Below are 15,417 nucleotides of genomic sequence, written 5' to 3' on the forward strand. Positions count from 1 at the left end.
CATTCACTAGGGCTTCATTTCTTCACGCTGCATGGCATACACTGCATTCAAACACGCTGCCTGGAATCCACTGCATTCAATCGAGATCCATTGGGCCACGCTGCTTGGAATTCACTGCAATCAATCAGAATCCACTCCACCAAACTGCACGGAGTCCACTGCATTCAATCGAGATCCATTGGGCCACGCTGCATGGAATCCACTGCATTCAATCGGCATCCATTTAACCCCGCTGCATGGAATGCACTGCGTTCAATTGGGATGCATTTTACCATGCTGCATGGAATCCACTGCATTCAATGACACTGCATGGAATCCACTGCATCAATCGGGATGCATTTTACCATTCTGCATGGAATCCACTGCATTCAGTGACGCTGCATGGAATCCACTGCAGTCAATCGGGATCCATTGTGCCACATTGCAGGGAAACCACTGCATTCAATCGACATCCATTGCGCCATGCTGCATGGAATCCACTGCATTCAATTGGGATTCATTGGGCCTCACTGCATGGAATACACTGCGTTCAATCGAGATCCATTGGACCACACTGCATGGAATCCACTGCATTCAATCGGGATCCATTTAGCCATGCTTCATGGAATACACTGCGTTCAATCGGGATGCATTTTACCATGCTGCATGGAATCCACTGCATTCAGTGATGCTGCATGGAATGCACTCCCTTCAATCGGGATGCTTTGGGCCATGCTGCAAAAAATCCCCTGCATTTAATCGGGATGCATTGGGCCACGCTCCATGGAATCAACTGCATTCAATCAAGCTGGATGGAATCCACTGCATTCAATCATGCTGCATAAAATCCACTGCATTCAATAGGGTTCCATTTCTTCACGCTGCATGAAATACACTGCATTCAAACACGCTGCATGGAATCCACTGCATTCAATCGAGATCCATTGGGCCACGCTGCATGGAATCCACTGCATTCAATTGGGATCCATTGTGCCACGATGCATGGAATCCACTGCGTTCAATCAGAATCCACTGCACCACACTGCATGGAATCCACTGCATTCAATCGAGATCCATTGGTCCACGCTGCATGGAATCCACTGCATTCAATCGAGATCCATTGGGCCACGCTGCATGGAATACACTGCATTCAATCGGGATCCATTTAACCACGCTGCATGGAATCCACTGCATCAACCGGGATGCATTTTATCATGCTGCCTGGAATCCACTGCATTCAATGACACTGCATGGAATCCACTGCATCAATCGGGATGCATTTAACCATGCTGCATGGAATCCACTGCATTCAATGACAATGCATGGAATCCACTGCATCAATCGTGACACATTATACCATGCTGCATGGAATCCACTGCATTCAGTGATGCTGCATGGAATGCACTACCTTCAATCGGGATGCTTTGGGCCATGCTGCATAAAATCCACTGCATTTAATCGGGATGCATTGGGCCACGCTCCATGGAATCAACTGCATTCAATCAAGCTGGATGGAATCCACTGCATTTAATCGGGATGCATTTTACCTTGCTGCATGGAATGTACTGCATTCAATCACGCTGCATGGAATTCACTGCATTCAATTGGGATCCATTGCACAACGATGCATGGAATCCACTGCGTTCAATCAAAATCCATTGCACCACACTGCATGGAATCCACTGCAATCTCTCGAGATCCATTGGGCCACGCTGCATGGAATCCACTGCATTCAATCGGGATCCATTTATCACGCTGCATGGAATACACTGGGTTCAATCGGGATGCATTTTACCATGCTGCATCGAATCCACTGAATTCAGTGACGCTGCATGGAATCCACTGCATTCAATCGGGATGCTTTGGGCCTCGCTGCATAAAATCCACTGCATTTAATCGGGATGCATTGGGCCTCACTGCATGGAATCTACTGCATTCAATCATGCTGCATGGAATCCACTGCATTCAATCATGCTGCATAAAATCCCCTGCATTTAATAGGGTTCAATTTCTCCATGCTGCATGGAATCCACTGCATTCAATCATGCTTCATTGCAACCAGTGCATTCAATCGGGTACCATAGGGCCACGCTTCATGGAATCCACTGCATTCAATCATGCTTCATTGCAACCACTGCATTCAATCGGGAACCATTGGGCCATGCTGCATGGAATCCACTGCATTCAAACACGCTGCATGGAATCCACTGCATTCAATCGGGATGCTTTGGGCCATGCTGGATAATATCCACTGCATTCAATCGGGATTCATTGGGCCTCGCTGCCTGGAATCCACTGCATTCAATCATGCTGCATGGAATCCACTGCATTCAATGACACTGCATGGAATCCACTGCATTCAATAGGGTTCCATTTCTTCACGCTGCATGGCATACACTGCATTCAAACACGCTGCCTGGAATCCACTGCATTCAATTGGGATCCATTGTGCCACGCTGCATGGAATTCACTGCAATCAATCAGAATCCACTCCACCACACTGCACGGAGTCCACTGCATTCAATCGAGATCCATTGGGCCACGCTGCATGGAATCCACTGCATTCAATCGGCATCCATTTAACCCCGCTGCATGGAATGCACTGCGTTCAATTGGGATGCATTTTACCATGCTGCATGGAATCCACTGCATTCAATGACACTGCATGGAATCCACTGCATCAATCGGGATGCATTTTACCATGCTGCATGGAATCCACTGCATTCAATGACACTGCATGGAATCCACTGCATCAATCGGGATGCATTTAACCATGCTGCATGGAATCCACTGCATTCAATGACAATGCATGGAATCCACTGCATCAATCGTGACACATTATACCATGCTGCATGGAATCCACTGCATTCAGTGATGCTGCATGGAATGCACTACCTTCAATCGGGATGCTTTGGGCCATGCTGCATAAAATCCACTGCATTTAATCGGGATGCATTGGGCCACGCTCCATGGAATCAACTGCATTCAATCAAGCTGGATGGAATCCACTGCATTTAATCGGGATGCATTTTACCTTGCTGCATGGAATGTACTGCATTCAATCACGCTGCATGGAATTCACTGCATTCAATTGGGATCCATTGCACAACGATGCATGGAATCCACTGCGTTCAATCAAAATCCATTGCACCACACTGCATGGAATCCACTGCAATCTCTCGAGATCCATTGGGCCACGCTGCATGGAATCCACTGCATTCAATCGGGATCCATTTATCACGCTGCATGGAATACACTGTGTTCAATCGGGATGCATTTTACCATGCTGCATCGAATCCACTGAATTCAGTGACGCTGCATGGAATCCACTGCATTCAATCGGGATGCTTTGGGCCTCGCTGCATAAAATCCACTGCATTTAATCGGGATGCATTGGGCCTCACTGCATGGAATCTACTGCATTCAATCATGCTGCATGGAATCCACTGCATTCAATCATGCTGCATAAAATCCCCTGCATTTAATAGGGTTCAATTTCTCCATGCTGCATGGAATCCACTGCATTCAATCATGCTTCATTGCAACCAGTGCATTCAATCGGGTACCATAGGGCCACGCTTCATGGAATCCACTGCATTCAATCATGCTTCATTGCAACCACTGCATTCAATCGGGAACCATTGGGCCATGCTGCATGGAATCCACTGCATTCAAACACGCTGCATGGAATCCACTGCATTCAATCGGGATGCTTTGGGCCATGCTGGATAATATCCACTGCATTCAATCGGGATTCATTGGGCCTCGCTGCCTGGAATCCACTGCATTCAATCATGCTGCATGGAATCCACTGCATTCAATCATGCTGCATAAAATCCACTGCATTCAATAGGGTTCCATTTCTTCACGCTGCATGGCATACACTGCATTCAAACACGCTGCATGGAATCCACTGCATTCAATCGAGATCCATTGGGCCACGCTGCATCGAATCCACTGCATTCAATCGGGATCCATTTAACCCCGCTGCATGGAATCCACTGCGTTCAATTTAAATCCATTGCACCGCACCACACTGCATGGAATCCACTGCATTCAATCGAGATCCATTGGGCCACGCTGCATGGAATCCACTGCATTCAATCGGGATCCATTTAGCCACGGTGCATGGAATCCACTGCATCAATCGGGATGCATTTTATCATGCTGCCTGGAATACACTGCATTCAATGACAATGCATGGAATCCACTGCATCAATCGTGACACATTTTACCATGCTGCATGGAATCCACTGCATTCAGTGATGCTGCATGGAATGCACTACCTTCAATCGGGATGCTTTGGGCCATGCTGCATAAAATCCACTGCATTTAATCGGGATGCATTGGGCCACGCTCCATGGAATCAACTGCATTCAATCAAGCTGGATGGAATCCACTGCATTTAATCGGGATGCATTTTACCTTGCTGCATGGAATGTACTGCATTCAATCACGCTGCATGGAATTCACTGCATTCAATTGGGATCCATTTTGCCAAATGCATGGAATCCACTGCGTTCAATCAAAATCCATTGCACCACACTGCATGGAATCCACTGCATTCTCTCGAGATCCATTGGGCCACGCTGCATGGAATCCACTGCATTCAATCGGGATGCTTTGGGCCTCGCTGCATAAAATCCACTGCATTTAATCGGGATGCATTGGGCCTCACTGCATGGAATCTACTGCATTCAATCATGCTGCATGGAATCCACTGCATTCAATCATGCTGCATAAAATCCCCTGCATTTAATAGGGTTCAATTTCTCCATGCTGCATGGAATCCACTGCATTCAATCATGCTTCATTGCAACCAGTGCATTCAATCGGGTACCATAGGGCCACGCTTCATGGAATCCACTGCATTCAATCATGCTTCATTGCAACCACTGCATTCAATCGGGAACCATTGGGCCATGCTGCATGGAATCCACTGCATTCAAACACGCTGCATGGAATCCACTGCATTCAATCGGGATGCTTTGGGCCATGCTGGATAATATCCACTTCATTCAATCGAGATTCATTGGGCCTCGCTGCCTGGAATCCACTGCATTCAATCATGCTGCATGGAATCCACTGCATTCAATGACACTGCATGGAATCCACTGCATTCAATAGGGTTCCATTTCTTCACGCTGCATGGCATACACTGCATTCAAACACGCTGCATGGAATCCACTGCATTCAATCGAGATCCAGTGGGCCACGCTGCATGGAATTCACTGCAATCAATCAGAATCCACTCCACCACACTGCACGGAGTCCACTGCATTCCATCGAGATCCATTGGGCCACGCTGCATGGAATCCACTGCATTCAATCGGCATCCATTTAACCCCGCTGCATGGAATGCACTGCGTTCAATTGGGATGCATTTTACCATGCTGCATGGAATCCACTGCATTCAATGACACTGCATGGAATCCACTGCATCAATCTGGATGCATTTTACCATTCTGCATGGAATCCACTGCATTCAGTGACGCTGCATGGAATCCACTGCACTCAATCGGGATCCATTCTGCCACATTGCAGGGAAACCACTGCATTCAATCTACATCCATTGCGCCATGCTGCATGGAATCCACTGCATTCAATTGGGATTCATTGGGCCTCACTGCATGGAATACACTGCGTTCAATCGAGATCCATTGGACCACACTGCATGGAATCCACTGCATTCAATCGGGATCCATTTAGCCATGCTTCATGGAATACACTGCGTTCAATCGGGATGCATTTTACCATGCTGCATGGAATCCACTGCATTCAGTGATGCTGCATGGAATGCACTACCTTCAATCGGGATGCTTTGGGCCATGCTGCGTAAAATCCACTGCATTTAATCGGGATGCATTGGGCCACGCTCCATGGAATCAACTGCATTCAATCAAGCTGGATGGAATCCACTGTATTCAATCATGCTGCATAAAATCCACTGCATTCAATAGGGTTCCATTTCTTCACGCTGCATGAAATACACTGCATTCAAACACGCTGCATGGAATCCACTGCATTCAATCGAGGTCCATTGGGCCACGCTGCATGGAATCCACTGCATTCAATTGGGATCCACTGTGCCACGATGCATGGAATCCACTGCGTTCAATCAGAATCCACTGCACCACACTGCATGGAATCCACTGCATTCAATCGAGATCCATTGGGCCACGCTGCATGGAATCCACTGCATTCAATCGAGATCCATTGGACCACGCTGCATGGAATACACTGCATTCAATCGGGATCCATTAAACCACGCTGCATGGAATCCACTGCATCAATCGGGATGCATTTTATCATGCTGCATGGAATCCACTGCATTCAATGACAATGCATGGAATCCACTGCATCAATCGTGACACATTTTACCATGCTGCATGGAATCCACTGCATTCAGTGATGCTGCATGAAATGCACTACCTTCAATCGGGATGCTTTGGGCCATGCTGCATAAAATCCACTGCATTTAATCGGGATGCATTGGGCCACGCTCCATGGAATCAACTGCATTCAATCAAGCTGGATGGAATCCACTGCATTTAATCGGGATGCATTTTACCTTGCTGCATGGAATGTACTGCATTCAATCACGCTGCATGGAATTCACTGCATTCAATTGGGATCCATTGCACAACGATGCATGGAATCCACTGCATCAATCGTGACACATTTTACCATGCTGCATGGAATCCACTGCATTCAGTGATGCTGCATGAAATGCACTACCTTCAATCGGGATGCTTTGGGCCATGCTGCATAAAATCCACTGCATTTAATCGGGATGCATTGGGCCACGCTCCATGGAATCAACTGCATTCAATCAAGCTGGATGGAATCCACTGCATTTAATCGGGATGCATTTTACCTTGCTGCATGGAATGTACTGCATTCAATCACGCTGCATGGAATTCACTGCATTCAATTGGGATCCATTGCACAACGATGCATGGAATCCACTGCGTTCAATCAAAATCCATTGCACCACACTGCATGGAATCCACTGCATTCTCTCGAGATCCATTGGGCCACGCTGCATGGAATCCACTGCATTCAATCGGGATCCATTTATCACGCTGCATGGAATACACTGGGTTCAATCGGGATGCATTTTACCATGCTGCATCGAATCCACAGCATTCAGTGACGCTGCATGGAATCCACTGCATTCAATCGGGATACTTTGGGCCTCGCTGCATAAAATCCACTGCATTTAATCGGGATGCATTGGGCCTCACTGCATGGAATCTACTGCATTCAATCATGCTGCATGGAATCCACTGCATTCAATCATGCTGCATAAAATCCCCTGCATTTAATAGGGTTCAATTTCTCCATGCTGCATGGAATCCACTGCATTCAATCATGCTTCATTGCAACCAGTGCATTCAATCGGGTACCATAGGGCCACGCTTCATGGAATCCACTGCATTCAATCATGCTTCATTGCAACCACTGCATTCAATCGGGAACCATTGGGCCATGCTGCATGGGATCCACTGCATTCAAACACGCTGCATGGAATCCACTGCATTCAATCGGGATGCTTTGGGCCATGCTGGATAATATCCAGTGCATTCAATCGGGATTCATTGGGCCTCGCTGCCTGGAATCCACTGCATTCAATCATGCTGCATGGAATCCACTGCATTCAATCATGCTGCATAAAATCCACTGCATTCAATAGGGTTCCATTTCTTCACGCTGCATGGCATACACTGCATTCAAACACGCTGCATGGAATCCACTGCATTCAATCGAGATCCATTGGGCCACGCTGCATGGAATCCACTGCATTCAATCGGGATCCATTTAGCCACGCTGCATGGAATACTCTTCGTTCAATCGGGATGCATTTAACCATGCTGCATGGAATCCACTGCATTCAGTGACGCTGCATGGAATCCACTGCATTCAATCGGGATGCTTTGGGCCTCGCTGCATAAAATCCACTGCATTTAATCGGGATGCATTGGGCCTCACTGCATGGAATCTACTGCATTCAATCATGCTGCATGGAATCCACTGCATTCAATCATGCTGCATAAAATACCCTGCATTTAATAGGGTTCCATTCCTCCATGCTGCATGGAATCCACTGCATTCAATCATGCTTCATTGCAACCACTGCATTCAATCGGGAACCATTGGGCCATGCTGCATGGAATCCACTGCATTCAAACACGCTGCATGGAATCCACTGCATTCAATCGGGATGCTTTGGGCCATGCTGGATAATATCCACTGCATTCAATCGGGATTGATTGGGCCTCGCTGCCTGGAATCCACTGCATTCAATCATGCTGCATGGAATCCACTGCATTCAATGACACTGCATGGAATCCACTGCATTCAATCGAGATCCATTGGGCCACGCTGCATGGAATTCACTGCAATCAATCAGAATCCACTCCACCACACTGCACGGAGTCCACTGCATTCAATCGAGATCCATTGGGCCACGCTGCATGGAATCCAATGCATTCAATCGGGTTCCATTTAACCCCGCTGCATGGAACCCACTGCATCAATCGGGATGCATTTTATCATGCTGCCTGGAATCCACTGCATTCAATGACACTGCATGGAATCCACTGCATCAATCGGGATGCATTTTACCATGCTGCATGGAATCCACTGCATTCAATGACACTGCATGGAATCCACTGCATCAATCGTGACGCATTTTACCATGCTGCATGGAATCCACTGCATTCAATGACACTGCATGGAATCCACTGCATTCACTCGGGATCCATTTAGCCATGCTGCATGTAATGCACTGCGTTTAATCGGGATGCATTTTACCATGCTGCATGGAATCCACTGCATTCAGTGATGCTGCATGGAATTCACTACCTTCAATCGGGATGCTTTGGGCCATGCTGCGTAAAATCCACTGCATTTAATCGGGATGCATTGGGCCACGCTCCATGGAATCAACTGCATTCAATCAAGCTGGATGGAATCCACTGCATTTAATCGGGATGCATTTTACCACGCTGCATGGAATATACTGCATTCAATCACGCTGCATGGAATTCACTGCATTCAATTGGGATTCATTGCACCATGATGCATGGAATCCACTGCGTTCAATTTAAATCCATTGCACCACACTGCATGGAATCCACTGCATTCTGTCGAGATCCATTGGGCCACGCTGCATGGAATCCACTGCATTCAATCGGGATCCATTTAGCCACGCTGCATGGAATACTCTTCGTTCAATCGGGATGCATTTTACCATGCTGCATCAAATCCACTGCATTCAGTGACGCTGCATAAAATCCACTGCATTTAATCGGGATGCATTGGGCCTCACTGCCTGGAATCTACTGCATTCAATCATGCTGCATGGAATCCACTGCATTCAATCATGCTGCATAAAATCCCCTGCATTTAATAGGGTTCAATTTCTCCATGCTGCATGGAATCCACTGCATTCAATCATGCTTCATTGCAACCAGTGCATTCAATCGGGTACCATAGGGCCACGCTTCATGGAATCCACTGCATTCAATCATGCTTCATTGCAACCACTGCATTCAATCGGGAACCATTGGGCCATGCTGCATGGAATCCACTGCATTCAAACACGCTGCATGGAATCCACTGCATTCAATCGGGATGCTTTGGGCCATGCTGGATAATATCCACTGCATTCAATCGGGATTCATTGGGCCTCGCTGCCTGGAATCCACTGCATTCAATCATGCTGCATGGAATCCACTGCATTCAATCATGCTGCATAAAATCCACTGCATTCAATAGGGTTCCATTTCTTCACGCTGCATGGAATACACTGCACTCACACACGCTGCATGGAACCCACTGCATTCAATCGAGATCCATTGGGCCACGCTGCATCGAATCCACTGCATTCAATCGGGATCCATTTAACCCCGCTGCATGGAATGCACTGCGTTCAATTGGGATTCATTTTACCATGCTGCATGGAATCCACTGCATTCAATGACATTGCATGGAATCCACTGCATTAATCGGGATGCATTTTACCATTCTGCATGGAATCCACTGCATTCAGTGACGCTGCATGGAATCCACTGCAGTCAATCGGGATCCATTGTGCCACATTGCAGGGAAACCACTGCATTCAATCGACATCCATTGCGCCATGCTGCATGGAATCCACTGCATTCAATTGGGATTCATTGGGCCTCACTGCATGGAATACACTGCGTTCAATCGAGATCCATTGGACCACACTGCATGGAATCCACTGCATTCAATCGGGATCCATTTAGCCATGCTTCATGGAATACACTGCGTTCAATCGGGATGCATTTTACCATGCTGCATGGAATCCACTGCATTCAGTGATGCTGCATGGAACGCACTACCTTCAATCGGGATGCTTTGGGCCATGCTGCATAAAATCCACTGCATTTAATCGGGATGCATTGGGCCACGCTCCATGGAATCAACTGCATTCAATCAAGCTGGATGGAATCCACTGCATTTAATCGGGATGCATTTTACCTTGCTGCATGGAATGTACTGCATTCAATCACGCTGCATGGAATTCACTGCATTCAATTGGGATCCATTGCACAACGATGCATGGAATCCACTGCGTTCAATCAAAATCCATTGCACCGCACCACACTGCATGGAATCCACTGCATTCTCTCGAGATCCATTGGGCCACGCTGCATGGAATCCACTGCATTCAATCGGGATCCATTTAGCCACGCTGCATGGAATACTCTTCGTTCAATCGGGATGCATTTAACCATGCTGCATGGAATCCACTGCATTCAGTGACGCTGCATGGAATCCATTGCATTCAATCGGGATGCTTTGGGCCTCGCTGCATAAAATCCACTGCATTTAATCGGGATGCATTGGGCCTCACTGCATGGAATCTACTGCATTCAATCATGCTGCATGGAATCTACTGCATTCAATCATGCTGCATAAAATACCCTGCATTTAATAGGGTTCCATTCCTCCATGCTGCATGGAATCCACTGCATTCAATCATGCTTCATTGCAACCACTGCATTCAATCGGGAACCATTGGGCCATGCTGCATGGAATCCACTGCATTCAAACACGCTGCATGGAATCCACTGCATTCAATCGGGATGCTTTGGGCCATGCTGGATAATATCCACTGCATTCAATCGGGATTCATTGGGCCTCGCTGCCTGGAATCCACTGCATTCAATAATGCTGCATGGAATCCACTGCATTCAATGACACTGCATGGAATCCACTGCATTCAATCGAGATCCATTGGGCCACGCTGCATGGAATTCACTGCAATCAATCAGAATCCACTCCACCACACTGCACGGAGTCCACTGCATTCAATCGAGATCCATTGGGCCACGCTGCATGGAATACACTGCATTCAATCGGGATCCATTTAACCCCGCTGCATGGAACCCACTGCATCAATCGGGATGCATTTTATCATGCTGCCTGGAATCCACTGCATTCAATGACACTGCATGGAATCCACTGCATCAATCGGGATGCATTTTACCATGCTGCATGGAATCCACTGCATTCAATCACACTGCATGGAATCCACTGCATCAATCGTGACGCATTTTACCATGCTGCATGGAATCCACTGCATTCAATGACACTGCATGGAATCCACTGCAATCACTCGGGATCCATTTAGCCATGCTGCATGTAATGCACTGCGTTTAATAGGGATGCATTTTACCATGCTGCATGGAATCCACTGCATTCAGTGATGCTGCATGGAATGCACTACCTTCAATCGGGATGCTTTGGGCCATGCTGCATAAAATCCACTGCATTTAATCGGGATGCATTGGGCCACGCTCCATGGAATCAACTGCATTCAATCAAGCTGGATGGAATCCACTGCATTTAATCGGGATGCATTTTACCACGCTGCATGGAATATACTGCATTCAATCACGCTGCATGGAATTCACTGCATTCAATTGGGATCCATTGCGCCACGATGCATGGAATCCACTGCGTTCAATTTAAATCCATTGCACCATACTGCATGGAATCCACTGCAATCTCTCGAGATCCATTGGGCCACGCTGCATGGAATCCACTGCATTCAATCGGGATCCATTTAGCCACGCTGCATGGAATACTCTTCGTTCAATCGGGATGCATTTAACCATGCTGCATCGAATCCACTGCATTCAGTGACGCTGCATGTACTCCACTGCATTCAATCGGGATGCTTTGGGCCTCACTGCATAAAATCCACTGCATTTAATCGGGATGCATTGGGCCTCACTGCATGGAATCTACTGCATTCAATCATGCTGCATGGAATCCACTGCATTCAATCATGCTGCATAAAATCCCCTGCATTTAATAGGGTTCAATTTCTCCATGCTGCATGGAATCCACTGCATTCAATCATGCTTCATTGCAACCAGTGCATTCAATCGGGTACCATAGGGCCACGCTTCATGGAATCCACTGCATTCAATCATGCTTCATTGCAACCACTGCATTCAATCGGGAACCATTGGGCCATGCTGCATGGAATCCACTGCATTCAAACACGCTGCATGGAATCCACTGCATTCAATCGGGATGCTTTGGGCCATGCTGGATAATATCCACTGCATTCAATCGGGATTCATTGGGCCTCGCTGCCTGGAATCCACTGCATTCAATCATGCTGCATGGAATCCACTGCATTCAATGACACTGCATGGAATCCACTGCATTCACTAGGGCTTCATTTCTTCACGCTGCATGGCATACACTGCATTCAAACACGCTGCCTGGAATCCACTGCATTCAATCGAGATCCATTGGGCCACGCTGCTTGGAATTCACTGCAATCAATCAGAATCCACTCCACCAAACTGCACGGAGTCCACTGCATTCAATCGAGATCCATTGGGCCACGCTGCATGGAATCCACTGCATTCAATCGGCATCCATTTAACCCCGCTGCATGGAATGCACTGCGTTCAATTGGGATGCATTTTACCATGCTGCATGGAATCCACTGCATTCAATGACACTGCATGGAATCCACTGCATCAATCGGGATGCATTTTACCATTCTGCATGGAATCCACTGCATTCAGTGACGCTGCATGGAATCCACTGCAGTCAATCGGGATCCATTGTGCCACATTGCAGGGAAACCACTGCATTCAATCGACATCCATTGCGCCATGCTGCATGGAATCCACTGCATTCAATTGGGATTCATTGGGCCTCACTGCATGGAATACACTGCGTTCAATCGAGATCCATTGGACCACACTGCATGGAATCCACTGCATTCAATCGGGATCCATTTAGCCATGCTTCATGGAATACACTGCGTTCAATCGGGATGCATTTTACCATGCTGCATGGAATCCACTGCATTCAGTGATGCTGCATGGAATGCACTACCTTCAATCGGGATGCTTTGGGCCATGCTGCAAAAAATCCCCTGCATTTAATCGGGATGCATTGGGCCACGCTCCATGGAATCAACTGCATTCAATCAAGCTGGATGGAATCCACTGCATTCAATCATGCTGCATAAAATCCACTGCATTCAATAGGGTTCCATTTCTTCACGCTGCATGAAATACACTGCATTCAAACACGCTGCATGGAATCCACTGCATTCAATCGAGATCCATTGGGCCACGCTGCATGGAATCCACTGCATTCAATTGGGATCCATTGTGCCACGATGCATGGAATCCACTGCGTTCAATCAGAATCCACTGCACCACACTGCATGGAATCCACTGCATTCAATCGAGATCCATTGGTCCACGCTGCATGGAATCCACTGCATTCAATCGAGATCCATTGGGCCACGCTGCATGGAATACACTGCATTCAATCGGGATCCATTTAACCACGCTGCATGGAATCCACTGCATCAACCGGGATGCATTTTATCATGCTGCCTGGAATCCACTGCATTCAATGACACTGCATGGAATCCACTGCATCAATCGGGATGCATTTAACCATGCTGCATGGAATCCACTGCATTCAATGACAATGCATGGAATCCACTGCATCAATCGTGACACATTATACCATGCTGCATGGAATCCACTGCATTCAGTGATGCTGCATGGAATGCACTACCTTCAATCGGGATGCTTTGGGCCATGCTGCATAAAATCCACTGCATTTAATCGGGATGCATTGGGCCACGCTCCATGGAATCAACTGCATTCAATCAAGCTGGATGGAATCCACTGCATTTAATCGGGATGCATTTTACCTTGCTGCATGGAATGTACTGCATTCAATCACGCTGCATGGAATTCACTGCATTCAATTGGGATCCATTGCACAACGATGCATGGAATCCACTGCGTTCAATCAAAATCCATTGCACCACACTGCATGGAATCCACTGCAATCTCTCGAGATCCATTGGGCCACGCTGCATGGAATCCACTGCATTCAATCGGGATCCATTTATCACGCTGCATGGAATACACTGGGTTCAATCGGGATGCATTTTACCATGCTGCATCGAATCCACTGAATTCAGTGACGCTGCATGGAATCCACTGCATTCAATCGGGATGCTTTGGGCCTCGCTGCATAAAATCCACTGCATTTAATCGGGATGCATTGGGCCTCACTGCATGGAATCTACTGCATTCAATCATGCTGCATGGAATCCACTGCATTCAATCATGCTGCATAAAATCCCCTGCATTTAATAGGGTTCAATTTCTCCATGCTGCATGGAATCCACTGCATTCAATCATGCTTCATTGCAACCAGTGCATTCAATCGGGTACCATAGGGCCACGCTTCATGGAATCCACTGCATTCAATCATGCTTCATTGCAACCACTGCATTCAATCGGGAACCATTGGGCCATGCTGCATGGAATCCACTGCATTCAAACACGCTGCATGGAATCCACTGCATTCAATCGGGATGCTTTGGGCCATGCTGGATAATATCCAGTGCATTCAATCGGGATTCATTGGGCCTCGCTGCCTGGAATCCACTGCATTCAATCATGCTGCATGGAATCCACTGCATTCAATGACACTGCATGGAATCCACTGCATTCAATAGGGTTCCATTTCTTCACGCTGCATGGCATACACTGCATTCAAACACGCTGCCTGGAATCCACTGCATTCAATCGAGATCCATTGGGCCACGCTGCATGGAATTCACTGCAATCAATCAGAATCCACTCCACCACACTGCACGGAGTCCACTGCATTCAATCGAGATCCATTGGGCCACGCTGCATGGAATCCACTGCATTCAATCGGCATCCATTTAACCCCGCTGCATGGAATGCACTGCGTTCAATTGGGATGCATTTTACCATGCTGCATGGAATCCACTGCATTCAATGACACTGCATGGAATCCACTGCATCAATCGGGATGCATTTTACCATGCTGCATGGAATCCACTGCATTCAATGACACTGCATGGAATCC

This window comes from Sus scrofa, chromosome 13, assembly GCF_054392235.1.
Source record: "Sus scrofa isolate SSC_HxYL_T2T_F1_AM1 chromosome 13, Sscrofa_HxYL_maternal_Yorkshire_Landrace_v2.0, whole genome shotgun sequence".
In the NCBI taxonomy this organism is placed as follows: domain Eukaryota; kingdom Metazoa; phylum Chordata; class Mammalia; order Artiodactyla; family Suidae; genus Sus; species Sus scrofa.